This window comes from Papio anubis, chromosome 11, assembly GCF_008728515.1.
Source record: "Papio anubis isolate 15944 chromosome 11, Panubis1.0, whole genome shotgun sequence".
Lineage (NCBI taxonomy): Eukaryota > Metazoa > Chordata > Mammalia > Primates > Cercopithecidae > Papio > Papio anubis.
In genome coordinates this window covers 38,151,497-38,178,827 of record NC_044986.1, presented here as the reverse complement: position 1 = coordinate 38,178,827, position 27,331 = coordinate 38,151,497, and the positions used below count along the sequence as shown (strand labels likewise).

Below are 27,331 nucleotides of genomic sequence, written 5' to 3'. Positions count from 1 at the left end.
ACCCATCTCTACTGAGACTCTGCCCTTTGAACCCCACAGAAGTTGTTACATGGCCAGTACTCCAAGTTTCCCCAGCACTGAGTGTGTGCGGCATGGGACAGGATAGCGGAATTCTAGAATGTCTGAGCTTGAGGAAGGCCCAGACATGATCTCATTTATATCAGAAACAACTAAATCTCAGAGACAGCAGGTTGTTGTAGGGTTGGTGGCAAGGCACGTATACCAACAGTCTGATGAACTCTCACCCTAAAACCAAGAAGCTAAAAATGAAAAACGTTGAAATTCAGTCTCCATCTGGGCTAGCATTTAGTCTTCAGCAGTCTAGAAGAATGATTTCAGAAAGGCAATGGTGATATGAGAAGAAACAGAAAATGTGGATCATGATGGCTCATAAAATAGGAATAACTCGGATTAAGTTCAGTTATTCAAGTTTTGGGTTCGTTGGGCTTTTTTGTTGGTGGTAGTGGTGTGAAGTTCCTTTTCTAGAATCTACAGATGCTTTAGAAGGTACCAGACCCAAAAACTAATTCTTTCTTTCATTAAAACACTGGCGACTTCTATTATCCAGTTTTATATTTTTGTCTGACTATTAAAAGGAAAAAAAACTAAGAAATGTTCAACTCCTTTGAGTTCAGTAGTTCACTTCTATTTGAAAAATAAAATGAAAATATTTAAGAGCAAATGTAATGAGTAAATTTGTATAAATGTTCCCAACATGGTATTTTTATGAGTAAATCACATTATACAAAGGACATTATATGTTTCAAAACTAATATAATGACTTGATTTTTGTAAAGAATACTTTTTAAAAATTGTATTATTGCTTTCTTTCCTTCCCCTTAGTTAAAAACACACAAATTTCTTTCTTTCTTTCTTTTTTTAGACGTAGTTTCGCTCTTGTTGCCCAGGCTGGAGTGCAATGCAATGGCGCCATCTCGGCTCACTGCAACCTTCGCCTCCCAGGTTCAAGCAATTCTCCTTCCTCAGCCTCCCAAATAGCTGGGATTATCGGTGCCCACCACCATGCCTGGGTCTTGAACTCCTGATCTCAGGTGATCCATCCACCTCAGCCTCCCAAAATGTTGGGATTACAGGCATGAGCCACCAGGCCCAGCCATAAAACACACAAATTTCTTTAAAGAAAAAAATATTTGGTTTACCCTACTGTCCCAATATTTTTTTCCCTATCATTTACATTTTAGTGTCGTTATTTAAAAAGAGAGGTATCAGGCCGGGCGCGGTGGCTCACACCTGTAATCCCAGCACTTTGGGAGGAAGAGGTGGGTGCACAGCTTGAGCCTAGGAGTTCAAGACCAGCCTAGCCAACATGGTGAAATCCTGTCTCTACAAAAAATACAAAAATTAGGTGGGCATGGTGGCACACACCTGTAGTCCCAGTTACTAATGGGGCTGAACAGGAAGATTGTTTGAGCCTGGGAGGTCGAGGCTGCAGTGAGCCATAATGGCACCACTGCGCTCCAGTCGGGACAACAGTGTGAGACCCTGTCTCAAATAGAAAGAAAACAGAAAGTGTAAAGGTGCTTCTGCCTCCTTTTTTAATTAAAAGAATTAGCAACTTATATAAGAGACTATTTCCAGCTTCTGAGTCCATGCTGGGACAATTCTGGAAGTTGTAAATTTTATTGAAGTTAGGCTGCCTTGAACATAGCTATCTTCCCCAATCTTTCACCTAGATCTAATCAGAAAAGCCATCCTTTACAGCAGGCACCTACCTGCCACACAGAGCTATCCAGAAGCAGACACACTTAGAATGGGATGTGTGACTAAGCATGATAACTGAGCAGGGGAATGTCATCTCCTAAAAATGTAGAAGTGTTATATATGGAAATTGTGTATGTGCACATGTACCTTAAAGGGGTTCCTGACCCTTTACCTGAAAAGCCTAAAAACCAGTACCTTACTGATTATGATAGGGAATGCTGAATTATCCAAAGTTCAACAAGCACAAATAATAGTCATTTTTTTCAAGCATACCTCTGCTGGAACCATTTTTTATTTAATCACTGCTGTAATCAGCAGACTAGAGAAATTCTCTCTGAGTGAGGAAAACATGGAGTGAGTCATCTCTATGTTGATAAGGAGACAGCAGGATGAGGGCACTGCTGTGAAGTAGGCATCAGATGGTGCCTTGTCTAAATTAGTCAGTGGAACAATCAGAATGATTTCTTCCCATGACGTGCAGTAATCACCGGAGATGATGCTGATCTCCTTGTTTTAGTGACGACCCCAACACAATTTCATGTTTACTTCTCCAAACCAGGGCAAAAAAAAAAAAAAAAAAGGAAAGACAAAAAATGTATTCCACTCAGTATTTGTAGTCACTAGATGGAAAAAGAGAAAGTATCTTGTTTTTACATGTGGCTGGCAAATGTGCTACAACTTCCTGTTTGTTTAAAAAGTACAAGTTCAAATGTGTAAATCTCTTGGAGAAACACCAACACCTAAGAGATGTCGCTGTCGCATGAAATGGATATGATGTCATTGTAGGTCACAATAACTTTGGCCAGAAAGTGGCCTTATGAACCTCTGGTGACATAAAGCAACATGGCAGCCCAGGGAGATACTTCTAGCCAATGACCCCTGAGAAGCTGCCCCCAAAAGCACACACTCCAAACAGCAGTGTGGTGACTGGTATCATTGGTTCTGGACACTGAATTCTACCCTACTCTTTCAGAGAGGTGGCAACTTATACCAATTCTATTTTGAGCATTTTCCTAGGGAAGCTGGGATTCTTAAGAGAAAGAAAATGAGTTTGAATTGCTTTTTAATGTGTCTGAACTCCGCAGTTAGAAACTATCAATCACAAAGGATTCCAAATCCTGTTCTGTTCCACAATGCAAGAAGACCTTTCCCTAAAGGGCAGCAGTGAGACGTTCAGTTGAAATGGCAATAATCTGTGGCTCAACTCATGGCAACCACCTCATTTCAAATCCATATTTGTCTAAAGCTGCTGAATAAAGAAAATATTGAGCACAAACAGCTTTAAATCCTTTATAGAAATAAGGGAAAGGATGGAAGAAAGAAATTGGCCTGACTGACATATCCCCATACATGCAAAATTTGAAACTCAAGTCAAAGTACTCAAGTCCCAAGTTGTTAATAAATGTGAAGCCTCAGACCAATTAAAGGCACTGTGAACAGGCAATGCCCTCAATCAAAACACATTGAGCAAGAGGAGTTATGAAGCCAACTGGTGAGGAAGCTTTCAATGTTTCTAGATCATTTATAAAGAATAAAAGGGATACTATTATTATCTTTTTTAAAGATAATACATAAACATACCACAAAAAAAATTTAAAGTAGCTACCCATCTCAGGCATCTCCTCCTGAGATGGTCTACAAATATACAAGCACTGAAGACTATTCTACAGCCTCAGCTGTGTGTGTGTGTGTGTGTGTGTGTGTGTGTGTGTGTGTGTTTAACTTAAGAAGGATACCACCAGTTTCTAAATGTCCAACCACTCTAAGTCTCCAGGGGCATGGGAAGGTCCCATACCTTTTTAATTCCTGAAATCACTTACTGAAGGAGGAAGCAGAAGGAAAAATCCTCCCCCTGTAATTACCAGTAAGTTTCACTCTTTCTAATTTTATTTAGGTTCCATTCTGTGAGAAAAGACAACAAATGAAAACCAGGGTTGATGCCATTCGTCATAAATACCATTCCACTGAAACCCTCATTTGCCATAAACCATTGGTCATAGACAGAGAACACTACATAATCAATGCTCATTTTCTAGAGATTCCAAGTTCCGGAAGTACCACTCAGAGTGTTTTCACTCAAGCTGGGGAGTCTTTAAACACATGTAGAAGCAAGTCAGCACTGCCCATGCCCACGGGAGGGAGAGACCCCATTCCAGAATGCTGCTGATCATCCTGCCCTCTCTTAAGTCATCATTTCCACAAAAGGCCTGAGAAGACCACATGGAGTTGGGGTTGAGGGAAGGAGTGAAAATGTTTTCAAAGAAGGAAATCTTGAGGCTATTAAAAAGCTCTGGAGGCAGGGGGATTGGGGGGGATCCTAATCTGAAAGTCTTACAAAGGCAGTCAGAGGGAGGAGGAGGCAAATAGGCTTTGGAGCCAGTGATGGTGGGAAGAGGCAAAAATGTCTATGGCAGCTGGAGACTGCAAGACTAAAGGAACTCACTAGGAGCCTCAAAATGGGAAAACTCAGGTGCCCAGTGAGAAGATGGAAGAAGCTCAATAGGACGATTTGTCTGGGAAACAGACAAAGCAAATATGGAGCAGCTGCATTTTATGCCAGAAGCCCACAAATAGATGAAGATGTGTGTGAGTCAGAACTGATTTTCGCATATCAGTCAATGGTAGTTGAGGGGTACAGGTGGAATGCATACATCTACCACAACCACCACAGTATACTTTTTTTTTGAGACGGAGTCTCACTGTCGCCCAGGCTGGAGTGCAGTGGCCAGATCTCAGCTCACTGCAAGCTCCGCCTCCCGGGTTTACCCCATTCTCCTGCCTCAGCCTCCCGAATAGCTGGGACTACAGGTACCCGCCACCTCACCCGGCTAGTTTTTTGTGTTTTTTAGTAGAGACGGGGTTTCACCGTGTTAGCCAGGATGGTCTCGATCTCCTGACCTCGTGATCTGCCCTTCTCGGCCTCCCAAACACAGTATACTTTTTATCTTGTAGCATTTATCCTTGATATTTTGAAGATAATCACAAATATCTTCTAACTTGTAGCCCTGTAAGTCATGGTGCCTGTTTGGCCTTCTTCAGAAAATTTTATCATATCTAACTTTTCATTGCAAAATTACTGATTTTCAGGTATGTTTTCACTTAGTGAGCCCTCAATTAATGAACTTTTGGATGATATAACTATTGAATGAGAAAAATACCTGAAATGTAATAATTTAAAATGTAAAAATACCTGAAATGTAAATTAAACTTAGTCATTGAAATGGCTTGTGGAATTCCATTGCCTACGAGCAGTGTAGCTTACAGGCTATTGGCAAAGGCTGCTGGATGTTCCTGCTTGCTAATAATTCACTCAGCTGACCAGATTTATAATGATGCAATCCTGAAACTAATTTTCTTGATTTGGGGAAGTCACAGCACTTCAAATTTTTTACATAAGGTGAGACTTTATGACTGCTTTTATATCACATTATCTCATTTGTATAATTCATATTTGCATAAAGTAGAAACCATATTCATTAGCATGTCTTCATTTACTTCTTAGTAGGGACTTGATATGGAAAATCTACCCTTTGCCTTCGCCTTCCCTCTTTCCTCTGTCAAAAATCCTATGTATCTCTTCCTTTCTCTCCCTAGATGATCTCATTCAGTCACATGGCTTTAAATATCATATATATGCCGATGACTCTGAGAGATACCATTTCCAGCCCCAGCCAACTCTACATCTCTATGGGAATATTGAACGGGCATCTCAAACCTAAGATGACACAACAGAACCCTTAGGGTCCCTCTTTGCTCCTTATCTCAGTGAACAGCAACGTCATTCACCTAGCCAAAAACACGGGACTAACCCTTGACTCTTGTTTTTACTTATACCCCACATGCAACCTAGAAGGCTCTACCTTCAAAATGTATCCTGAGTCTGACCACTTCTTTGTATCATTCAATCATCACTACTCTAATCCAAGTCACACCCTAATCTCCTGCCTGGATCACTGGAAGGACCAGTGATATAGGTTATACAGATTCTACTCTTGCCCCTAGAATCTATTCTGCACTCAGAATCCAGAGGAAAAATGTTAAAGCACAAAGAAGATCACATGGACTATGGAATCCAATCACTCTCAGAGTAAAAATCAAACTCCTGGCCAGATGCGGTGGCTCACGCCTGTAATCCCAGCACTTTGAGAGGCCGAGGCGGGTGCATCATGAGGTCAGGAGATCAAAACCATCATGGCTAACACAGTGAAACTCTGTCTCTACTAAAACTACAAAAAATTAGCCAGGCGTGGCGGCGGGTGCCTGTAGTCCCAGCTACTTGGGAGGCTGAGGCAGGAGAATGGCATGAACCCGGGAGGCGGAGCTTACAGTGAGCGGAGGTCCTGCCACTGCACTCCAGCCTGGGCGACAGAGCAAGACTCCGCCTCAAAAAAAAAAAAAAAAAAGAAAAGAAATCAAACTCCTTACCATAGCCTACAGGGTCTGGCTCCCACCTACCACTCTCATTTCACATCACTCTCCCTCCCTATCAACACCCCCAGACCAAGTCCAGACAAACTGGCTGCCTTCCTGTTCCCCTAACAAGCCAACCTTATCCTATGTCAATGGCCTTTCTTTTCACTTGCTATTCCCTCTGCCTGAACACTCCTCCTCCTCCCCTGATTCCTTTACTCCACTCAGGTCTCTAGACAAAGTCAATCTTCTTTTTCTCTCTCACACACATAGAACCCTTTTTGGACCATTCTTTAAAAAGAGCCCCGCCAGCCCCTCACCTTGTTCTACTGTTTTCATACCACGCATTACCACCTGAAATTAGATTGTCTATTTAGTTATTTGTTTGCTTCCTTCATAGTATTGCTCACAATACTTAGTGAACACCCATCAGGTGTGAGGTGCTCTTCTAAGAGCTGAGGATACAACAGTAAACAAGACAAGACACGCAAAGACCCCTGCCCTCATGGAGCTCACATTCTTATCATTCCCACTCAAATCTAAGGTCCAGGGAGGCACAGACACGGTCTGTCTTATGACCACTGAATCCCCAGAACAGTGCCTTGGCACAGAGCAGGCATTAATACATATTTGTTGAACGCATTAAGTGTCCTGCTACCTGATGCCATCTGCTTCCCTGAGGACTTCCACTACAGAGCTCTTCCTGCCTACCAGATGGAATTCAGGTTCTGGGACTCAGAATGTCACTATGTCCCCTTGGACAGGGCAGTCTGGACAGCCAGCCTCCTGTGGCTGAGCTGGTTTCCTAATCCTGGGCCTGCTTATCCTGACTGCCCTTCCTTCCTGTTCCAATCCCCAGCACCCTGCAAACTCACCAGGTGACCATCCCACTGGGATCTGTCTCAGTGGGTCACGAGAGCACCTGATCCACATCATAGGAGCTGACCAGGTAGTCAGTGTTAACCAGGCCAGCTTTTCTCTACAAAGAGTAGCTGAAATAAAGATGCAAGCGTTGTTCAGTGTCCCTGGCCCACGGTGGTCCTTACCCTCAGTATCTCACCTAAGACCTCCAGCATCAACTAGCTATCATACCTGGAGGCACTCTCACCTCAGCACTGGAACACACTGTTATTAAGGACATATTTTTGCCTCTTTCAACTGTCATAGAAGCAAGACATGTACCTGCTGTGATAAGTAATTAAGTTTCTTTCAGAAAAAGAAGAACATTTGTTAACTGTGAAATTCTCTGATCTCAAATAAAAATGAAAGTAATTGTGAAATGTTGTTAATTCATCTTTCAAGAAAATGGTAGCTATACTGGTAGGAAGGGGAAAAAAAAAGAGAGAGAATGGAAATCTGTTGAAGAACCACTCTGGAAGTCTCAGAAAATAAGTATTTAAACCCCATTGTTTCCAACATATCAGTTTTCACACTTTAATGTATCTGTTGGCTCAGAAGTGCGCTGCTTGAATACCCCTATGAGACTAGCAGATGAAGATGTCTATGAACATCACAAAAGTCAAGGTAGAAAGCCCCAAACTGGTGGTCAGTTGAATTGGGCTGAGTATGGCAGCTACACTGTAACACTTACATCTGGAACTCCAACTTGAAAAAGTGTGTTAATAAAGTTAATAAATGTAGCAGGTAGGGCGAGAATTGCCTTGCTCTACATCTCAGAGTCAAACAGTATTACCTTCTATTTGCCTAGGACTTTATTCTCCCTGGGCAAATATAAGCATTTGTGCATACATTACTTCTTGCATAGATTATCTCTTTTAGTCTGCAAAGCAAACATATCCTTAAACAGCAGGATATGTTTCTCTGTCTGGGGCCTGGGAGGTCAAAGAATTCACCTACAATCCCACAGTAAAAATGGCAGAACCAAGTAAGTACCAAAACCCAGATATGCCTAGGCCCAGCTCAGTATCCTTCCTTCTCTAATAGGAAGGACAAATTACATTCTACAGTTAACAAAGTATTTCCCTTCACTGAGAAGAAGGAAAAAAACACATATATTCACCAGTGGTTTAAGGTGGTGGGAAGACGCATTGGTCCAGGAGCTCTGGGCAGAAAGGTTTCACGAACTCTTCCAAACGATGCCAACTCCTGTAATCACAAATGTACAAAACACCTGGTGTGAATCACAGGCACCCTGTGGCCTCTCCCCAAGGGGACTCATTTAAACACCATTTGCCAGGCAATTTAGGCTTAAACCCCTATCTCTTTTAGCCCAATTTCCTTCCCCACTCTGACTTCCCAAAGCAGAACAAGAATCTTTAATTCACCGGCTGAAATGGTACTCATTAGAATCACAGGATCTTGCGCAGAAGGCAGCTTCACAGATCATCTTTAATGGAGATCACAAACCGAAAGCACAAGGGGTGACATCCAGGGTGGAAGTGTTACGTTTCATCTGTGGATATGTTTAGAAAATCTGAGCCAAACATAAAAATCAGAGCTATCACCCAAAAACTCAGATTTCTGGCTTCTCTTAAAGAAAGAAAAAAAAAAATCAGACCTGTCAACATGGCCCACATTTATGTCTGAAAATGATCAGGTGTTGCTAAGCATTAAAAGCAGTCACACTTCATAGGCAGGCTTGGCTGCTCCAACATACCACAGTTCCCACCACTCGCTACTGTGTCCTCAACACAGAGAAGAACTGGGGTTGTCATTAGTCATTACCCTTGCATTATTGTTTTTCTTGTGGTACAGAAATATTTTCTACTTATAATTCTAACAAAAGTGGGAAAACAAAAGGGGCCTAGTTCCAAGAAAAAAAAATGGTACAGCACATACAGTAACTCAAGTTGGTGGCCTCACTCCTGCAGACATTTGCAACCCCCAAACAAGTACAACACTCCCACTTCACATGAATTAAATGAAAGCAGGAAACTGACTTGCCCGCTCCCATAGTTAGATGCAGAGGTCAACCTAGGTCTCTCGATTGCCTAATCCAGGACTATTTCACTATGCTGGACTACATACTAGTGTTATACTATTAAGCAAAAAAATTAATACAATAAACAAATACACACAATTAACTAATTAAAAATAATTATCAAAAATAATACTTTCAGAGAAGTATCAAAGTCAAGGAAATACAGTTGAAGCACCCCACTTTCCACTAAAATGCCTGCCATACATCAAAAGTGCTCAGTGTCCCAAACTGTCTGGAATACTTTGTCTGCTAGGAAAATCTCCCTTAATATGCATCTTGAATACAAGACTGTAAATAAGTTTATGTGCAAGGTAACAGCACTGTAATAAGAAAGCAATGTTCAACAATAAGATCTTGATAGTACTTATTTATATCACTCCCACAAAGAATTTATTGATTCATTCACTTAAATATTTATTGAGCCCCATTACACTCCAGGAAGTATGAAAGGTGATGGAGATACAAAAGTGAACAAGATCCTCAAGTTGCTCTATCTGAATAAAAGATAGATCCAGACACTCAAAATGAATTATAAAATAATGGGTAAGTGTAGTGATCTGCAGTCAAATGCTTTGCCCCAGAGCTAAACCCTCTACGGTAAGTGTAGTGATCTCAGTATGCACCTGTGTTACGGGAGCACTGAGCAGGGGCACCTGATATAGTGGAGGTGAAAAGATACTTCCTAGCATGGACAGAGGCCTCAGGAAATCCTAACGCTTGGATGGGAGTGGACCAGGCACAGGGAGAAATGGAGGACAATGGAGGCAAAAGCAAGGAGGTGAGAACAGCCCCTACAATTTGGTCTTGTCCAGATCTCTTATTAGCCTTGGGTCTTAAAAGCCCCTGCCTAATGCCACGTAACCCAACATCTGCTGGAACTTGATCCACAGCCCTACTTATGCACTTACAGAAGTTTATCTTGACAAGTGCCCATATCAAAAATGTCACCGATTCAGCCCTGCTTCCTGGCAATGCCTACCTATGACTCCCTGGAGTCTGCTGTCCCAGAGTCCGCAGGACGTAAGAAACGTGGTGGTAGGAATACTAAGCCTTCAGGTGCAGTGGCTCACACCTGTAATCCCAGCACTTTGGGAGGCCGAGGCGGGTGGATCACGAGTTCAGGAGTTTGAGACCAGTCCGACCAACATGGTGAAACCCCATCTCTACTAAAAATAAAAAATTAGCTAAGCATGGTGGTACATGCCTGTAATTCCAACTACTCAGGAGGCTGAGGCAGGAGAATTGCTTGAACCCAGGAAGCGGAGGTTGCAGTGAGCCAAGATAGCGCCACTGACGCCAGCCTGGGTGACAGAGTGAGACTCCGTCTCAAAAAAAAGAAAAAAGAAATAAAGAAATACTAAGCCTTTCATGATGGACAGAAGACAGTAAATAAAGATGTTTTTCTCATACCAGTCAAGGCTGCCCTGTCTATCTCCACCCCAGGGCCTGGATTTCCACAGCAAGAAGCTACTATGCATTTGAGCCTCAAGCAGGAAGCTTTGTGAAAAAATGTTCCAGAATATCTGCCCATCAAAATCCGCACATAGAGTCCTCCTTTTCTTCATAGATAAGAAAGAAGTGAGTCGCCAGCCCTGATCTAGACTGAGGCAAAGCTGGGGAAAAGCGCTCCAAAACACAGGCTGGAAAGAAGCACACAGAGGAGTAAAGACCAAACAGGTGGTCAAGGGTAGGGTTCCAGTTCAAGGCCCATATGAGGAAACAAAGAGGCAGAATTCACCTGAAGAATCGGAAGAGTCTCCCTGGATCAGTAACTAGTGGGCAGGTTCCCGAGTATGGCTGAAAATTGGAAACACCTGCAGAACTACAGCAACAAAATAATCCCCTACATACCAGTGCCATTAAATCAGAATCTATGGTCTGGAGGTCCAAGCACTGTCCAGAACCTCCTCACACATGATGGTGATGTCCACTATCAAAATAGTGTATTTCACCTAGAGGTCTCAGAAGCTCCAAAACCTCTTCAAGGACATGAATTCAGCATCCTCCAGGAAGGAGCCAAGGATCCAGATCTTTAGGGGAGTAGCACATCCCTGGTATGTTTACCTACTCTCTGCATCACACTATGACAACAATCACAACTTCTTTTAAGTAAATGTAAAAAAAAAAAGAAAAAAAAAGAAAAAAAAAAAGAAGGAATGCCAGCAGCCAGAATAGCAAATGGGTAGTGAAGTGGCCTTCCTCTTTGCCCCCATCCCTTGTACACCATGACCCAATGTCAGTGCCTCTTGATAAACGATTGGGGGTGTCCAATCTCAGCAGCAGATCTGAGCCTTCATACACCTGTGTGGGTTCACTGCTCTGGCAGAACAAAGGATGTGGGAGCATCCAGTTATGCAGATGGCCTTCGAGGAATAGCTCCAAAGCACTCTGATCAGGTCCTTCCTGCCCACCAAAGGGCAGGACTCTACCGATCAATGCAGCACCTGCAAACCTGCCAAGCCCGGCTGAGCACTTCTCTTTCCAGATTTCCACTTTGTGGTCATGTAACAACCTGAGCAATCTCAAGCTAAGACTGGCAAAGTAAATGCTGTGTACCGCAAAGATGATGGACGGATCAGAGTAAACTGGCTCCCTGAATGCACCAGCCTGCAGAAATCTCTTCCCCCAACATTACAAGGTGCCACTAGGTGACCTTCAGGCAGCAGCCAGCACCAGAGAAACCCACAGCTGACCAAGGTCAACCTTCCTGATTGCAAGGCCCAGCAGCAATCCATACTATCCTTCCAAGGAACAAGGAGACAGGCAGGTGTTCCCATCAACCTAAGGATCCTCCATGTGAGCCATAATGCAAACTTGGAAAAGCATGGTGGAAGAGGAAGTTTAGGAAAAGCTCAAGATCATAATTTGCCCCTTCTTGGTGGTCTTTAATTTTTATTTTTATTTATTTATTTATTTGTTTATTTTTTGAGAAGTAGTCTTGCTCTGTCTCCCAGGCTGGAGTGCAGTGGCGGCGTGATCTCGGATCACTGCAAGCTCCACCTCCCAGGTTCACGCCATTCTCCTGCCTCAGCCACCTGAGTAGCTGGGGCTACAGGCACCCGCCGCCAAGCCTGGCTAATATTTTGTATTTTTAGTAGGGACAGGGTTTCACCGTGTTAGCCAGGATGGTCTCGATCTCCTGACCTCGTGATCCGCCTGCCTCGGCCTCCCAACATGCTGGGATTACAGGCGTGAGCCACCACGCCCGGTGGTGGTCCTCAATTTTTAAAAGATTCACTAATTTTCCCTGCAGTACTGTTATATTCTGGCCTAAAACAAGACCTTTCTCTGTCCCAGCTCTCCAAAAGACCTCACAAGAGTCGTCCCAGGCCCTGCCAAAGACCTCGAACCATCATCTCCCTTATTCGTCCCCCATCCCAAAAATACAGATCAATACCAACCATTGTGAAAGTTGCCTCTGCCACCCTCATTCCTACCAAACATCAATCCAGACCACCCAACCCACTCTGGACCACTCTGGCCTCTCCTGTTACAAGTTCTCATAGCCCATATATCTCTCCTTCCTAGCATGAATCACTTATATTTTCACTTGTTGTCCCACTAGCCTATATATGGACAGGGATCCATATAATCATTTCTGCTTTGCCTTGTTACTGCTGTTGTTTTAAAATTTTAAGGGGTCTTTGTTTGACTGGCTCACTGTATCCCAATATAGCACCTTGGAGCCCTCAGGTTTCCTTCAAAATACACCTTGAATTTCATGCCACTCAGCTCAGACTTGGTCCCTTTCTCCTTGTTCCAAATCCAAGGCCCAAGCTGCTTTCTGAGCTCACGACATATTCTCTTCTCCTTCTCCCTCCACAAATTCCAACTCTTCCATCAACAAACACAGGCAGTCCAGGGGAGAAAATACCCAACTGGCCCTGAGGCTGACCAACTTGGGAAGGAAACAAATCAGAAGTTATCTATTTCATGTTTGGGCAGTGTTTTTTTCTTCTTTGTTTTTTGTTTGTTTGTTTTTTGAGACAGACTCTCACTCTGTTGCCCAGGCTGGAGTGCAGTGGCATAATTTCAGCTCACAGCAACCTCAATCTTCCAGGTTCAAGCGATCCTCCTGCCTCAGCCTCCTGAGTAGCTGGGACTACAAGTACACACCACCATGCCTGGCTAATTTTTGTATTTTTAGTAGAGACGGGGTGTCACCATGTTGGCCAGGCTGGTCTCGAACTCTTGACCTCGTGATCTGCCTGCCTTGGCCTCCCAAAGTGCTGGGATTACAAGCATGAGCCACTGTGCCCCGCCATGGGCAGTGTTTTTTAAAATCACACTGCATTATTTTATTTAAGATGATGATGTTCTAATATGCAAAATGAATCCCTTTTCTGACCTTGAAAAAGACTTCTCTCTTTTCCATAACAAAACCCACTGGGGCCATAACCGGTGCCAACATCTCCAGGATGTGAACCCCGCTGAAGCTTCCCGGGTCCTCAGTGCTGAGGTGGCTCCCACTTCCCAACCACCTCCTGGCTGTGTTCCCATTGCCCAGCTGTCCTCCTCCTGCATCCATTGGCAAAGGAAGATGAATTCTCAAGAGCTTTTTAAAGCTCTTCCACCTACTCCGCTGATTTAGTAGGAGGGAGAATGAATGTTTCCAAGTTCTCTGAATGACACAAAGCTCATAAAGTATAACGAAATTAGTTGAAAAATAGCAAAATGAGTTTAGCTCCCCCTTCAAAAAAAAAAAAAAAAAGGAAAGCATGCCTACTTTCAATGATTCACAATGACTTCACAATTTTTCCTCCACTAGGATATGTATTCTTCCTCCCAAAGCTAATGGTTCTCTCTCCTCCCCCTCCCTAAGACAGTGTAGGGCCAGATCTCCAGAAACCTCTTCTATCTGATTTGAGACCCCCTGAAAAAATCTCGACGAAGCCCAGGGTACCCTATGCCAGAGGGTCCTTCCCCACTAGGGTCTTTGCATTTGCTGTCTCTCTGCCTGCAAAGCTCTCCCCCTTTTTCTCACCAGGGAAAGAGAGCGTTCTCACTTTTGAGAGCTCAGATCAAATATGCTTTTTCACTGGGGCCAGCCCAGACTCCCTAACCTTACTCTCGCCAGCAAAAGCCGCTTTCCTTGTAGACCCTCTCACAATCTGTAATTATCTTATTTATCCATATTTCCCTTTAGGCGGTAAGAATCTTGCCCAACTTGTTTACTGCTGTACCCCCAGCAACACAACACATAGCAAGACTCAGTAAAATGTTGCTGAGTGGGTGGGTGGGTAAACAAGGAGGAGGCGGCAGGCCGGTGGGAACAGGCCTAAGAGCCCTTTAAAGATGCCCCGTGGCATCTTCATCATGGCATGAAGCATGGGCAGGACTTCACCATGGCCTCTCTTGGGTCTCTTGGTTTCTCTTGCCTTGATTCTTCTCAAGTCTGTTGCTACTTAGATACTGGTTCCACCACCATATACCCCCAGTTCCACCCCAATTGTTCAGACTTGGGTATTTCCCAGGAAACCTAGTTCCCATGTTTGGCTTCTCTTACTCTGCTTCCATTCAGCCATCCTCAGCTTGAAAAATTCAGACATCCACAGGGATGTCTGACCTTTTATGACTTCAAGACCTTCAAGACTCTAACCCAAGCCCACCCCTCGAACCATATCTCCAATACCCCATTTCGCCCTCCATCACCACCAATGAGCTCATGGCTCAGCTCTCTGGATCCCATGCCTAAACCTTTGCTCAGGTCTCTACTGCTTAAAACATCTTTCTGCTACCTCATTACCTGGTAGCTTCCTTCCACCCCTTAAGTCATCCCTCACCACCACCACCACCCCACCCCCAGGCCAGAACTGATACCCTTTCTCTCTGCCCCACAGTCATATTTGCCCTCAACATCTGGAAATTATCTTTAATCTCTTTGTTTGCCCCAAATGACTGCTCCTTGATGGTTGGGACCCATCCAATTCATCCCTGTTGGCCCAGAGCCTGGCACATAGTAGGCACTCAATAAACACACACTGAACTAAACTATCTTGTTTGCTCCTTGACAATTCCCATTTCCAAAGTGACTCTTTGCAGAATATTAATACTCAGTACAAGTAACAGAACTATTGTTATTATGCATGCTTACTTAAGCCAACTGATAAGAAATAGCTGGGGTGGTAGTTTCACCATCATCGTCATCAAACTGAAGACCTGAATGCTAACAGGCAGAAAGGTATGGTACAAAGAGTACTGGTTCTGGGTTCAAGTCCAGACTAGGGTGCTTGCCAGCAGTATAATTATGGGCATGACACCTTCCTTCTCTGGCCCTAAGTCTCTTCCTCTGTAAGATAAAAGGCCCAGTCAGACACGAATGGTCACATACTATATGATTCCATTTACATGAGATGTCCAGAATAGATAAATCCATAGAGACAGAAAGTAGATTGTTGGTTGTCAGGGAAAGGGATACAGGGGAATGGAGTGAAAATGCTGAATGGAGCGTCTTTTTGGGGTGACAAAAATGTTCTGGAATTAGTAGTGATGGTTGCAAACCTTTGTGAAGACGCTAAAAAAAAAATGTCTACTTAAATGGTTAAAACAATGAATTTTGTGTTATGTGAATTTTATCTGAATAAAAGAAAGAAAGGGCTAGACTAGAACAGAGGTTGAAAATTGGAGGTCCAGCAGGCCACACCAGGCCCATGGCATGTTCTTTAGACCTAAACAAAGTTTTCAATATGTTATATTTGCACAAATAATTCAAAAGCCAAAGATTTTCTTTTTAATTATTTTATTTTTTTACAGAGATATTGTCTCATGATGTTGCCCAGGCTGGTTTCAAGCTCCTGGGCTCAAGCAATCCTCCTGCCTGGCCTCCCAAAGTGCTGGGATTACAGGCATGAGCCACAGTGCCCAGCCTCAAAGGTTTTCTTGATTATGGTGGTGACTATACAAATCTGCATAGGATTACATACATGTGTGCACACACACAAATGAGTACATACAACACAAGTGATATCTGAATTAGAACTATAGATTGCAGCAATGTCAATTTCCTGGTTTTCATGTCACACTATACCTACCTAAAATATTAACACTGGGGAAGTGGGGTGAAGGACACACAGGATCCCTCTGTACCATTTGTTGCCACTTTCTGTGAGTCTATAATGATTTTTTTTTTTTTTTTGAGACAGAGTCTTGCTCTGCCGCCCAGGCTAGAGTGCAGTGCCATAATCTTGGCTCACTGCAACCTCCACCTCCCAGGTTCAAGAGATTCTCCTGCCTCAGCCTCCCCAGTAGCTGGGATTACAGGCACCCGCCACCACGCTCAGCTAATTTTTGTATTTTTAGTAGAGATACAGTTTCACCATGTTGGCCAGGCTGGTCTGGAACTCCTGACCTCAAGTGATCTGCCAGCCTCAGCCTCCCAAAGTGCTGGGATTACAGGCACGAACCACCATGCCTGGCCTTATAATGGTTTTTAAATTACGATAAAATTTATAAAGCCAAACCTTTTATAATTTCAAAATGTGGCTTCTCCTTAAAAATAACAGGATCTGGCAACACTGGGCCTCAAGGAGAACAACTGGATGGAGCCGGGTAGTAGCTGCTGCCCTGTAAACGGCCATGGCTCTCCGATTCATCTCCCTAACACCAAAGCTGAGTGTTGGCTGCCATTGATCCCAACTGCACGCACCGGGTTTTCTCTTACAAAAGATAAATATTTATCTATCAAAAACAGGAAAACGAAAGGTCAAGAGTCTTATGTTTCCAGAAAAAAGGAAGACCACAACATTTTTGTGAGAGAGGAGAACATTCCTAACAGTTTGGTCTTCAATCTCTTACCCTTCATCTCGTGCTACCTGCCTGACCTCTGAAGCATTTGAGGTTTAGACTCCTGGACCCAATTTCTTACTCTAAGTCAGCAAATAAACTTTAAAATCAAACCACTGGAAAAGAACACAGCTTAAGTACACAATATCTCATTCTCCCCTAAGTATGTTGGTTCTTTCATCTCGCCTTTCCTGAGAACACAGGATCCTGCTCTCAGCCATCAAAAGGAAAGGTTCCACCCCTTATGCAAGATCACATTCAGAAAAATAAATAGGATTTCTTTTCTCCACTGAAACTATAGTTCTATTTAGTAAGGTAGGGAAAAGACCCTCAGGGTGTGCATTCTCCCACCTTTCTTACCACCCCACCACCCCCCCACTCCTAGAGAACGTGCTTGGAATGCAACTGTCCCTGAAAAGGGGGCGGGCATAGTCACAGACAACCCAAGTAAATTGCCAGTGAATGTTTTTAGCACAGCCATTTCCAACCAGGTTACACAAAAAGATCACCTGGGGCTCCAGCCTGATGGATGAATTTTAATATCCTCTCCTCAGGTGACACGCAAGCAGTCTGCCCAGCATGAATCCATCCTGGGGTGCCTGGAAATCAGTGATCTAGAAAACTCTGATGCCTGGCTACCTGGACAGCAGGGTGGGACATACGTCACCAGCCACCAGCCACAGGTGGCAATTGAGCCCTTGAAATATGGTTAATGTGACTTGAGATGTGCTGTAAGAGTCATGCACACATTGGATTTTGAAGACTCAGAATTTTTAAAAAGAATGTAAAATATCTGAGAGGTTTTTTTTATACAATTACATATGGAAATGATGATAATATTTTGGATATACTGAGTTAGAAAAAAGTGTTGTTAAAATTAATTTTGTCTGTTTCTACTTTTTTAACGTGGCTACTAGAAAGTCTTAAATTACCTATGCACAGCCAGACTCAAGGAGGCACTCATCATTCTAGAGTGGGGATTACAGTCATAACTGAAAAGGCAAGAAGGTTGGCCACACTGGTTTCCACCTACCAAATGTGTGATGTTAAACGAGTTCTCAATCTCTGATGTTCAGTTTCCTCCCCTGTACACAGGCACGATAACATCCACACCCTGGGCTGCTGCTGAGCGCACATAAAAGAAGAGAGCTGGAAGCACTAACCACACATCTTCTCCCAGCTGGTACTCAACACCTGCACACTGCCGGCCCTTCTTCCTTCCCCGCCTTCCTTAAGGACACAAAATTTGAGTTCAGGATCATCTGGCTTCAAACTTACTCACCACAATGTCCAGTTCTGCACAGTGGCAGGAAGTAGGACAGTGGTTCTCCATCTACAGGGTAAAAGGAATCATCTGGGATGCCCGAACCCCCCAGAGATTCTGACTCTGTCCAGCCGGTATGGGTCCAGGCACACACATTTCCCATGAGCGCCTCAGAACATCCTGATGCCTGGGGTCTAGAAGTCACTTTGAGAAACACTGACACAGCTGAGAAATAGTGACCAATATCAGCAAGACTCCCTGGGGACTTCCCCAGCCAGTCAGACAGACCAGCCTGAACAAGGCAGGTGTGGCCCACGGAGAGACCAGGAACTGGTCACAGGCCTTTTGCCAGCATAGGGCTGCTTTCCTGAGATCTTTCAAACCTAGGCAGGCAATCACCGTCTGCCCTGGGCACTGCTTCAAACATCAGAAGGCAGCTGACACTTCCTGCCCTCACACAAGGCCCCTTACGGGGGTCAAAAAATATAGACAATTTCAAGGTACCCAACAGCTTGGCCAATGGGCTAAAAAGACCTTGCTGAAGCCAGGCATGGTGGTGTGGGTCTGTAGTCCCACCTCCTCGGGAGGCTGAGGCAGGAAAATGGCTTGAGGCCAAAAGTTCAAGGCTGCAATGTGCTATGATCGCACCTGTGAACAGCCACTGCACTCCAGACTGGGCAGCATAGCATGACCCTGTCTCTAAAAAAATAAATAAATAAGTAAATAAGACTGTGATGCTTATTTACTTACCAGCAGTACCAGGCGGGTCTTTTTTCCTGCTCTTGCCTGGTACTCTTGCCTGAAATCTGAGTGTCAGTCTCCTGGATGTTACTCTTCCGCAGAAGCATTGCTCTGCCCTTCTAGGAGGCAACAGAAAGAAGCTCCATGCACAGACCTGCAAGTCCCAGCAGCCTGTTTGTTCTGGGGCCTTTAGCCACTCAAAGAAGTCATCTCACTGAACGTGAATGTTGGACAGGCAGCTCACACAGATCGATTCGACCCCACGAGGCACACACAGAAGAAAGCACTCTCTTTATCTAAGCCAAACAGTCACTGCTCCTTGCCTTGGTCTAAAAATCTTCTCTGTGCTAAACCACCTCCACCTCAAAGCAGAACAAAAGAGCAATTTCTTGGAGAACAAAAATTAAAATATCCTTCCCCAATAATATTTCTTTCAGCAAAATGTGGCCTAGAAACTCAACCTATTCTTTCTTCTCAAAGCAAATTTCCTTTCTATTTATGGAAAAAATACAGTCTGAATGAATTACCACATTTCCCCACTAAATTCAAACTGCCTCAAATTATTTTTGAAGAGAGGGTATGAAGTAAATAAGCACTGAATCTGAGAACTCTGACATATTTCTTTATTTTTAACACAGGAAAATGATCTGGGATTTGTGCAGAATGAAGTAACACTAAGTACAAGCTGACTTCAGCAAATCAGCCCGAGGCCCCCCCCGCCACAGAGCACTTCCGCCATCACCCATCTTCCAGAATGTGCTTCTCACACTCTACTGCCTCACCATCAGCCCCAGATAGAACAGACCAGTGTTGCCTGAACATAACTGGGTCTCCATGTAGCCCAGCGTCCATTTGGTGGCCATACAAGGAAGCAATCCAACTCAAACATAATAAAAATTAACTTAAAATGTTAGAGGATCTCTTGTGGAGCACCAAAAGAAGGGGATTAAATTATTAATGCACAGGAAAGTATCTTCAAAGTCCTTTCTCCTTCTCTACCACTTGATATCCTAAACACAGACAGCTCCTCTAGAAACTTCCTTTTACTTTTCATCTCCTCACTCTCCCTAAACCCCAGTTGATAAACACTTTCCTCTCCCTCCTCCTTTCCTTTGGCCTTCATTCTCTCTTTTCACCTACAACTATTGGCCCTTTCAGATGCCAGTAGCTGCTTACACACATACACATACACACACACAAACACACACACACAAACACTCGGACCATCCCTACCTCCTAGCTCTCTAATTCAGCCTCTACTCATTGCCCTGACTCCATATGAAAAAGGCCCAGGCACTAAACTAACCAAGAGAAACTTCTCCTTAGAAGGTAGTGTTACCAGGAACGTTGAGTAATAGGCAATAGAATTCTCTTTCGCAGAGAGAAGAGGAGAAAGTCCATGAATACTCACAGTGGCATGTGGCAAGAGGTGGTAGATGCTAGAAGCTAATGCCTAGTAGTGCTGAATGTCACCACTCAGATCAGCTGGACCCAGCTTCAGAAAAGATGCTCTTTATATCCAAATTAGACCTCTGCTGCAGAGTGAGCTCCAGCACAGCCATTAATAAACCACACCACCCTGACCTCCAAAAGTCTCTCAACACACCGCCTGGCTATATCCATCTCTACATTACCTGGGATAACACAGTAAATAGACAGGGATATTTCCCAGGTCTCTGTCTATAGCAGAGATTCATCTTGGTGCTTGGAGAAGTTAACAATGACCTGAAAGTGAGGAACTGTGGGCCTAGCGCCATGAAGAACTTCTAAAATGGCTCTGCTTGTACAAATAGTTTGTTCCTCCATTCTCCATGCACTGAGGAAGTTTGAGAGGCAGTGAGGACGAAAACAGAGAAACTATGATGAATATGACCCAGCCTCTACTCCTATGGATTAGCTGTGTGGCCCTGGGCAAGTTTCTGCACCTCTCTGAGCCTATTTCCAACTCTGCACAATGGCATGGCTGGCCACAGGTGATCAAGTTCCTTTCCAGCACTGACATTTCACAGCTCTGTGATTTTAAGGATACCTGCCATGGGGGTCATGGCCAAACGGGTGGGAAGAAGGGCAGACAGAAGAGGGGGTACAAGCTATTACAAAATCTTAATTATTACTAATCATTGATTGGAGCTCTAAGAAAACATTCACTGCAACTCCAAAAACTGCAGATGTCAAGTGTGGTCAGCAGTCACAGGTCAGTTTCTGGGAGCCCTAATCTTAATAAGAAAAAGATGTGCACACTATTTCTAGCAGGCCATTCACTTACGGGCCACAGGAAGATGCATTAAGCGCAGTGACTTCCTCTCACTGTAGCAAGACCCTCCCAATCCAGTGAAGTCCAGAGTTCATTCTCCCTGGTCTGCAGATGAGCGCACAGGGTCTGAATGACTACCCAAGTCGCACAGTCTGGTGGTAACAAAACCAAGAGAGAAGCCCGGATTGTCTGACTTCCCAGCTCACATTAAATGCCAATTAGATAACTGTGTGGGATCGCTGCAAAGCATAGACACTTAGAAACCCACACACAGATTCACCTAATTGGTCGAAGAGGACGGGGGAGGACTCTGCAAATGGGGAGCCAAGAGCAGCCTTTCCCTTCCTTCACCACCCTGCCAAGCAGGTTGGTCACCAGCCCTGGGGATTAGTATCCACCTGCTACCCTGTTACATGTACAGACATCTGTCTTTAAGTGATTGCAGGTGGTGGCTCATAATCTAGAGCTGAAGATCTTAACCTGAGCACCAACTAAAATTATATGCAAAGACTCCACAACTTTTTATACGTGTATCCCTGGACAAATCTTTTAACATCTCAGTGGCTCAGTGTTCCCATCTGCAGAACAGAGATAACAGTGCCTACACCTCACAGGGTTGTGATGAGCATCAAAAGAGATAATACACCTAAGTGCTTAGCACAATGTCTACAACATAAATGTTAGTTATTATCATATAATTTTTCTGGAAGAAGTGTCCAAAGCTTTCATCAGATTCTCAAAGGGGTCCATGTTCCAATAAAAACTAAAAACTCTTGTTCTATACCCTATCCTTGGAATGGAACTGAGGTCATCCTGTAAGAACACAAGTGCCCCCTCTAGCTTCGGCACCTGTCCAGATGAAAGGGATGGGAGGCTTTCTACGCCCCCCTATTCCTGGAGGGCTGTGGAGAGTGAGGAGATGAAAAGTAAAAGGGAGTTTCTAGAAGAGCAGCTGCCATCGTGTACGAGATACCAAGTGGTAGAGACGGAGAAAGAATTTCATTTTCCTAGGCATTAATAATTTAATTCTCTCCCGTTGGTGTTCAACAAGAGATCCACTAACATTTTAAATTAATTTTGATTATGTTTGAGTTGGATTGCTTCCTTGTATGGTTACCATTCTTTGTTTTCACAGTTCCCCAGCAGAAGCGTCAGAAAGGGTGACCAGAAAACTGGAGTACAGGGCTGGGAAACGGTGCCAGAAGCTCCTCCTCCCGTGTTCTGCGGGACTCCACGGGAGTGGGTTTAAACCCGAGTATGTGGACACTGGAGTTGGGGAATTTGGCTCTCTTCTTTCTCATTTAGATTAGGACCAACATGGATTGGAGGAGGCATTTCCCAGCCACAAAAAATGCCTATTTCTGGCCTCCAGTGTCAGAAGGAATACGGGGATCCTAGGTCCAAAACACAGAGGAGCCCTAACCGCAGAGCCTCAGCCTTGGGTCCACAGCCCAGAAAACTCCACTCAGGTAGAAACGAATGTAGAGGACATAGATGAATGTCTAACACAAGAGTCAATTCAAACATCACACATCTTTACTCTCAGCTGGAACAGTAGCAACTCCATAAAGGCTCAGGTAACTCTAATAGGCAGTTAAGTCTATCTTCAACTGATCAAGAGTGGGGAAATATATTATTACTTAATAAACATGGTGTTGGGTTGGATGAAATTTTTCAGAGCAAGGGGTATTTAGAAGAAAAATAAATAAGTATAAAAACAAAAGAAGGGCGTCTCTGATGACAAAAAGGCTGGGAACAACAGTTCCCATGGCAGCCCCGGCTCCCGACGTCCCTAAGCTCCAATCTGTCATCCCTCCTGTATTCTCTACCTTGTTATCCCATCGGCAGACTGAGAATGAACTTCAAAGCAACCATGCTTTTTTACAAATCATTTTCTCTAATATAAAAGTAATACATGTTAATCATAGAAAGCTGGGAAAACAAAGGAAGTCTCAGAGAAAACACAAGAATCTGTCCACCAATGTTAACATGTTAATTTATTGCTGCCAATCTCTCTCTTTCTCTCTTTCTTTTTCTTGGTTTAAAGCAAATTATTTTTATCTTTATTTAAAGACTTAATATCATACTAAATTTCCTAAGATAGCAAGCATCCTGAAGATTCAGTAAAAGCAGAAAGTCCAGAAAAGCTTAAAACTTGTCAGCAAAATGAAGACAGTGCAAATGTGAGTGTTCACATGTGTGCACACACACACTCACACACACACACACATGCAGGTCTTGCTTCTCAGAGGCCTCTTAAACTCTCACAACACAGGACGGTCACTGGCCACCCCGAACTAAAAAGTTTAAACTTAGAAGATCAAAAAAGAACTCCACCCACTAAAACAATGGTCTTTAAGTATCAAAAAGCCTAGCATTTCCAATTTTCAAAAACCTAAAACCTATTATGTGTACCTTGGCACCAATCTGGGTCAGTTCCTGGTGGGGTTCCAGGATAGAATTTCAAAAGATGCTGTAATTATTCCTTATGTCACTGATACCATTCTATCAGACTCAAATAAATCAAAATCATAAGAAAAACAAAACTGAACCTCTGGCAATACACTCACTACTTAGAAAACAAGAGTTTTCTAAATACTGAGAAAACCAGCTCCTTTTACGGTTGCCTCATAAAATCATTTCTAATGAGACTTATGCCAGACCTATGGAAACAATAATTTGCTGACCAGTTTCAACAAACTGCACCCAAGTGATTTTTCCAAAGAGAAAGCATTTAAGGGTGAAGGTAAGAGAAGTCCTAGGGCAGGTGGGAGAACGTGTAACACTGCATGCTTTCTTTGTTGTTGTTGTTTTGTCACCCAGGCTAGAGTACAGTGTCACCCAGGCTAGAGTACAGTGGCATGATCTTGGCTCACTGCAACCTCCACCTCCCGGGTTCAAGTGATTCTCCTGCCTCAGCCTCCTAAGTAGCTGAGATTACAGGCACCCACCACCACGCCCGGCTAAGTTTTGCATTTTTAGTAGAGACGGGGTTTCACCATATTGGCCAGGCTGGTCTCGAACTCCTGACCTTAGGGGATCCGCCCACCTCGGCCTCCCAAAGAACTAGGATTATAGGCGTGAGCCACCGCACCCGGACAACAGCTGCGTGTTAGACTCATTTTTATCAAGACTCAAATACAGTTAGAAGATACTTGTTCTGGTATGTACAAAACTGGTCCTCCTCCCTAACCATATCTAGTCACAGGTGGGTGAGGACTTGGGAAGGAATACAGGCACCTAGAAGTGAGGGATGGGTAGGCCCTGGAATTACAGAGCCGCCACCACTCAAAAAGCCTGTTCTTAACCTTCTGATATCCCTTCCTGAAAAGCAGCCTGATCTTCCCTTGCACAAAACAGGATACTTTCTTCCTGGAAAGTATCAATTAATAAAATGTATAAGTAATTTAATCTTCAACTTCCGAATTTCATTTTTAAAGGTACCATAGTTAGCTCTTACTTAATATCTTTCTTCTCTAAAAAAAAAACCAGAATTTTAAAACTAAACATACACACACGTTCACATAGAGGGAGATATGTGAAAAACAAAATGGGACACACAGAAATTAAAGGGCTACCAGGCACGGTGGCTCACGCCTGTAATCCCAGCACTTTGGGAGGCCAAGGAGGGTGGATCACCTGAGATCAGGAGTTCAAGACCAGCCTGGCCAACATGGCAAAACCCTATCTGTACTAAAAACACAAAAATTAGCTAGGTGTGGTGGCACACGCCTGTAATCCCAGCTACTCAGGAGGCTGAGGTAGGAGAATCACTTGAATCCAGGAGGCAGAGGTTGCAGTGAGCCAAGATCACACCACTGCACTCCAGCCTGGGTAAGAGAGCAAGACTCCATCAAAAAAAAAAAAAAAAAGGAAAGGGAAAGGGAAAGGAAGACATTAAAGGGCATCTAAGTCAAAACAGTAGTGGCCCAGACTTTTTTTTTTTTTTAGACAGAGTCTCACTCTGTCATCCGGGCTGGAGTGCAGTGGCGTGATCATACCTCACTGCAGCCTCAAACTTCTGGATGCAAGAGAACGTCCTGCCTCCACCTCCCAAGTAGTTGGACTGTAGGCGTGCAACACCATGCCCAGTTAATTTTTTTAGTATTTTGTAGAGACGGGATCTTGACGTTTTGCCCACGCTGGTCTTGAACTCCTGGGCTCAAGCAATCCTCATACCTCAGCCTCCCAAACTGCTGGGATTATAGGTGTGAGCTGGCACACCCAGCCCAGACTATTCAGACATATAAATATGTGACACTTTTGTGGAATAAAGGCTGAATATGGTATTTTTCTACACTGACTAAATCTCCAGGAAACTGTTTCCTAAAAAAGGTCACTGCAATGTTCTCAACTAATGGAGTATATGATGCTGAAAGTTCAAGTCAGACTCATCTAAGCCATAAAAGCCAATCAATAATGTTTCTTGCATTTGTATGGTGCCATTACTTTTTCCAAAATGCATCTATTACCTCATTTTATACCACTTATGTCAGAACAAAAGGAAGAGTAATATGTTGACTGGTTGGACAAACTGTACCGTCAAGAATGCTCCTATCCTCTGAAATGGATGAAAGTTCCAGACAAGAATGTCAGATGAGCGGGAAAGAGCTTTCCAATGAGAAGAGCTATCCAACATTAGAAAGAGTGGCTCCTAGACAGTGAGTTGCTCATTACCAGAGGTACACAAGTAGAGCTGTTAAAACCATGTGGCTTCCAACTGCTCTAATAACTTTAAGATTCAGAGTCTTCAAGTTTCTTACAGTGGAAGCCATGGGGGCATTGCCCTGTTGCCTTCTCTCATTCCTCATTCATGAGAAAGATGTTAAGCTCACTGACGTCAGTCCCAGTGAAGTCTTCTCCAGAACTCAGAAGGGCCATAAATAGAGAGACAAAGGGCAGGAGGTGGGAGTTATTCACTAGCGTGGAGGAAGCAGGATAAACCCAGAGGAATGGCCTCTGGAATTATACAAAGAATTTGGAGGTGACTGGGGGTGGCCCTGGGAACAAAGTAAAACTGTCAGAACTCAGATAACAGTCCACGTTCCAGAGATTGGATTGTAGCAGCCCTTCTGGAAAAGGGGCACTTCTTAGGACTTTAAAGAAATCCAGCTGGGTCCCCCAGACACAGGCATCTCCACCACTGCCCCACAAACACTGTACATCACCAAATATGAACAGAAGACATCTTTTGAGAGTTTTCTGAAACTGAGAGCTCAAGGAAGGTGCCTTCTAGGAACCCCACCCCACCCCCGCCAAGTTTTCCAGAGTCTAGCAAACAATTTACTAGGGTTGTATATTTTCTCTACACTCTACTTTTATGACCAAAGGATAATAAAATAATTGGTAATCTATAATTTGGTCCAAAAAATAACCTCCAGGAGATGCCTTAAATTCAATCCAGATTCTGACAATCCCCTGGTTTCATTTGGTCTACAGAGCTCATAGCAACACATGGCCCAATTCAAGCCAATAACTTAGAGTTTTGGAGCAGACTTTAAAAGTCTTAGTGGCAAAATCACAAAAGGCCAAAGAATGCACACGTTATTCCAAATAAGGAAACCTTGTCCCTCTCGGATAAGGCCTGACACCCAAGATTTTCAGAGAAGAAGACAGGATTTTTCTTCCAAAAAAAAAAAAAAAAATGAGGATGGAAAGGGAAGGAAAAGAGAACCAAATCTTCATCTTACATGGTGATAAGTTAACAGATGATGTCCAAAAGACAGATTTACTACCAAAAGGAAGTAAAACATACAGGTTACTATCAAATGTGGAAGTAAATATCAAAAGAATCAGTTAAGAGTTTAAAGTGGCTGCCACCCGGGCAGCAGGGGGCTAAAGGTGACGGTGCCAGAGACTGTGGTCCTATAGAAATATTTGATTCTTGAAACTCTATGCCTGTGTAACTTTGGTAAAAACTACAAATTTTAAAAGCTAGAAGAAAGCAGGGGAAGGGCTAATATACACTAAATGCATGCATTTCCAAACTTTAGCTATAAAAAGTAAATAATACTTTTGGTAAATGATAATACTGTATGTAAATATTGTTTATCCATATGTTTCAACCAGAGCATTACATCTTAATAACTCCTTTTCTGATTAGAGTAATACTGTTCACTGTTTTTAAAAAGATAGAAAATAACTCACCCTTCCCCCACAAAAAAAGAAAAAATAGTCATAAAATTACCACCCAGAAAAAAACTGCTGGATGATATGA

The 27,331-nt window shown here is 43.5% G+C and overlaps 1 protein-coding gene across 50 annotated transcripts in view; it reads right to left on the bottom strand.

The window, feature by feature from the left end:
- SORBS1 (sorbin and SH3 domain containing 1) overlaps window positions 1–27,331 on the bottom strand; it is a 254,758-nt gene that overhangs the window by 173,382 nt on the left and 54,045 nt on the right. For 46 of the 50 annotated variants that reach the window (XM_021943495.2, XM_021943508.2, XM_021943501.2 and 43 more), the window contains exon 2: window positions 8,153–8,238. The exons of 3 other annotated variants lie outside the window; for them this stretch is intronic. The gene's annotated coding sequence lies outside the window, so the exon portion shown is untranslated. Of the gene's footprint in view, window positions 1–8,152; window positions 8,239–8,417; window positions 10,203–27,331 lie in introns of those variants that run through there. One more of the 50 variants, XM_021943497.2, reaches the window with a different exon arrangement.